Source organism: Pseudochaenichthys georgianus, unplaced genomic scaffold, assembly GCF_902827115.2.
Source record: "Pseudochaenichthys georgianus unplaced genomic scaffold, fPseGeo1.2 scaffold_668_arrow_ctg1, whole genome shotgun sequence".
In the NCBI taxonomy this organism is placed as follows: domain Eukaryota; kingdom Metazoa; phylum Chordata; class Actinopteri; order Perciformes; family Channichthyidae; genus Pseudochaenichthys; species Pseudochaenichthys georgianus.
Window position 1 is genome coordinate 32,116 of NW_027263222.1, and position 4,633 is coordinate 36,748.

The following is a 4,633-nucleotide window of genomic DNA, read 5'->3' on the forward strand; positions in this document are numbered from 1 at the left end:
ATGGTAGCCGCCGTGCATTCTGGGGCGTCACAGCCATATTTGGAGGATAGCATCCAACAACGACAGAAGCCCTTAATATCTACGAGCTTTCACTGGTCATCGTTTGGATGTTTTTCACCTAATATGAATAAAGCAAAGGCAAAATATAATTGCCCTTACCGACAGAGCTCTCCTCAGAATCAGAGGAGCATTGTTGTACTGAATTAAAGTGAATAAATAACATTGGTCCCACTCATACGGCATCTCTGCTGATGTGTGCTACCTCTCCATCGTTTTCCATTTTGCTATAAAACTATAAAATGTAAACCCAAGGTTCTTTGTTTTTGTTTTTTCATTAGTTATAGGAGTGGCAGTTACAGCCAAGGACACAAACAGTGCCCACATTCAAGAAGTTACATTCAAAAGTTACGCCACTTTGCTCGCCATAATGGAGAGAGAGTCAATGGGTTACGGTCGCTTGAATCCCCAAAGATGGCTGACTTGCTGTTGATGGCGTCATATTCCCATTATCTATTGCCGTCAAACTATAAACACTTTTCTTAATCAACCTGTCAGTTGCTGATGAGGTCGCTGTCTCTCTCTCTTGAAGTGTAAAAACTGGTAGACGGAGTTAAACGCCATTGAATAGTCGAAAGTTGAATAATGTTTGAGTCAGAGAAAGAAAAACAAACCTGTGGCTCCATCATCCAACGACGTGGTCTCTCACTCGTTGTTCCTTCTGTCCCTCTGTACTTGAAAGCAGAAAACACTGGTATCTTGTTGCTGGTGTCGTAGAGCGTCACGAACCGACGCTTGTTCTCGAAGGTCTGACAAATGACTTTATATCGGTTCTGGTCCAGGATCGTCCCGTCCTGCAAGATTCGGGACACATTTGGTGTTTTTTCATCAAGAAGAAACCCAGGACAGTCAGCCATTGAATTCACCACTTTGGTTAGTGTGGGATGGATGGACAGGAGGATGGTGGCAAAGGGCAGGAGACTCCATTTTTAGGATCACATACTGTGTATTTTTTGGGAGGGGAAAGAACAATGCATTATCAAACATTAGAGTTTGATACCAGTTCAAACCAGACCTTTTCGGAGAGGAATCATAATGTTATCTCAGAGAGTGGTGAAGTGATGACGTATTCACCAGCGGGGTATTTACTGATCTGACTGATAAAAACCTCTTGAGCTTATTTTAGGAGTCATTAGCTGGGTTTCAACTCATTCCTTACACACTGGTTAATGATTCCCAAGTTCCACTTTTGTTGTTCGGCATTCTGTTCACACAAAGATAATCAGGCTTTATTTCCTGGACGAATACCAGCAATACATCTGGGATAGATTTCCGTTAGAAAAACTGCTTGTAGATTTGCTGGTTAATACAAATAAATAAATAAAATAAAGTGTTATTTTGTTCACGTTTCACATCGTCATGAAGCAGTAATAAAATAAAATACTCCCTAAAAGTCCTGTTTTAGGAACTTGAGAAGAAGTGCAGAAGCATTGTCAGCAAAAGCTACTTAAAGTATTTTCAGTAAAATTTTGCAGAATCAGCCGTTTCGCATCAACACGGCACCGTCTTGATAATCCAAGTTATTTCGCGTTTTCAGATTTACAAGAAATGTAACAATACACTTAGACTTGCCGTAACTTTCATATAATTTGTATTCGAGATATAAAAATACAGCGTTTATATTTTTCAGAACTATAATAGTTCATTTATTTATTTTTACTTTTGGAAAATCGCATAAATCATGGAAAACATTTTCTGGATTTTAGTTTTTCTTTGATCATATTACTTTATTTGAGATAGTACGATAATTTGAATCGGCAATACAGAATATTTGTACATTGCCTAACAGAAAAAGAGACAATCAACATGAGCAGTGTTTTATTTCATGGACACAACTTCAGTGTAACCTACAATTACAGTGTTTAGATTTAACTGAACTATAATCTTTTTTATTTTTGAATATTTTGTTAGAAAACATATTTAAACCTAAATGAAGGATTAAGGATTTCATATTTTAAATTATATTTATTTATCTTTAGTTCAGAGGAAATGTGTTATGAGTACAAACTGAAAATCATTTCAGACTTTGGGTAAACTGTGACTCCCATTTCTCATCTGCAATTTCAACATTTTAAAAGTAATCCATTAAATGAGAAAATAATCCAGAGATGAACAAATTCAGAAATAATCCTTATAAAGCTTTAAAAACAAACACTTACCATCTTGGATCAGAGCTACATGAAATCTGCTGAAACTGAATGAACTCAGTCTGAAGGAAGGTACATGTCCGTGGAGGTGTGGCTACAGAACATCTGTATCATCTGGGGTTTTCCATGGAAGTGTTTTTGTTCAATATGACTCCACATTCATGCGAAACAAGTTGATTTCCTAACAAGAGAAAACGAAACTGGATCTTGTTTATACCACCATCAAGGGAGCATACAAAGCTTCCCCCCTCCCCAACATGGGACACTCTTATCACCTCACTGTTTTGATAAAACGTGTGTGTAAGAGGACAGCACAGCTGCACTCAAAAGCCGCGTTCACACTGCGGTACTTTTCCCACAAAGGTTCATGCGAACTTAGTTCATGCGAACTCTTCAGTTCTCATGAACTAAGTACAGATCGCGTTCACACCAGAATAAGTCCCTGAGGGAGGATTAGGCAAATGAAGCCGCTGACGTCACTTCTTCTTCTTCTGCTTTGGGTTTACTGGCAGGCCGCAAAACCACTTCACGGCGTATACTGCCGCCCAAAGTCCCCGGCCGGAAGCCCCCGGAGTTGGGGAAGGCTTCAGTAGAAGCTGCTGGGAGTCCCAGCAGCTTCTACTGAAGCCTTCCGAGTAAATCGCCAGAACGCCGACACCTCCTCATCTCCACCGCTCCCATGTTTATTTTGTGTTGCCATAAGTTAGTCTCTCTGCGTTTCTGCGCTGGGCTAATGCTAATGCTAATAATGCTAATGCGAGGATAAAAATGGCGGCTTCACAAAACTTTTTGGGAGTTTTACGGGGCGTGGTTTGCAATCCGCTCTTTCCTCACTAAAGAGCCGCTCGAAAGTCCCTGCTCTCTAGCAGGGACTTTCGAGGGGTAAAAAGGTTCGCATTAACTACTTTTAGTACCGGCTCTTTTTGGTGTGAACGCGATCATGAACTAAGTTCGCATGAACCTTTTGGGGGAAAAGTTACCGCAGTGTGAACGCGGGCTAAAGACTGCTTTGAAGCTACAGACTGGGACATGTTGATGAAGCAGCCACACCGACGACACCACCAACACCCAGGAATATACACAAACTGTTACATCACCAAACGCATTGAGGATGTGACTCAGACCAGGGCCAACCAGAGGGTCCACAGGGGCACCCCAAGGATGTGTGCTCAGCCCCCTGCTCTTCACCCTGCTGACCCGCGACTGCACCCCCCCACACAGCTCCAACCACTTCATCAAGTTTGCGGACGAGACAACCGTGGTGGTTCTCATCAGCAACAACGACGAGGACCCAGGAGGTGAACCCAGCTGGCCAGGTGGAGCGGAGACAACAGTCTCTTCCTCAACGTGGAGAACACTAAGGAGATTGTTGAGGACTTCAGGAGAACCTGCACACCCCACCCACTGACCATCGAGGGTGCCTGCTGTGGAGCAGGTGAGCTGCACCAAATCCCTGAGGGTGCCCATCAGCGAGGATCTCTCCTGGAGCAGCAAACAACCACGTCAATCACCCACGAAAGCCGTCGAACCGCAAGAGCCTGCATCGTGAACACAGCTGAGAGGAACACTCGGTGCCTCACGCCCATCACTCTGGACATCGACAGCACCGCCTCGCCGCAGAGCACTCAGCATCGCTGGTGACCCCACCCTCCCTCCACCCCCTCTTCATCCTCCACCCCCTCTTCATCCTCCTCACCTCCTCTTCATCCTCCATCCCCCCCCTCTTCATCCCACCCCCTCTTCATCTCCATCCCTCACCCCTCTTCATCCTCCATCCCTCCACCTCTCATCCTCCATCCCTCCACTGCCTCTCATCCACCCCTCTTCATCCTCCATCCCTCCACCCCCTTCACCTCCTCCATCCACCTCCTCTTCATCCTCCATCCCTCCACCTCCTCTTCATCCCCATCCCTCCACCTCCTCTTCATCCCCATCCTCCACCTCCTCTTCATCCCCATCCCTCCACCTGCCTCTTCATCCTCCATCCCTCCACCTCCTCTTCATCCTCCATCCCTCCACCCCTCTTCATCCTCCATCCCTCCACCCCCTCTTCATCCTCCATCCCTCCACCTGCTTCATCCTCCATCCCTCCACCTCCTCTTCATCCTCCATCCCTCCACCCCCTCTTCATCCTCCATCCCTCCACCTCCTCTTCATCCTCCACCTCTCTCTTCATCCTCCCTCCACCTGCCTCTTCATCCTCCACCTCCTCTTCATCCTCCACCTCTCTTCATCCTCCATCCCTCCACTGCCTCTTCATCCTCCATCCCTCCACCTCCTCTTCATCCTCCATCCCTCCACCTCCTCTTCATCCCCCATCCCTCCACCTCCTCTTCATCCTCCATCCCTCCACCTCCCTTCATCCCCCATCCCTCCACCTCCTCTTCATCCTCCACCTCTCTCTTCATCCTCCATCCCTCCACCTGCCT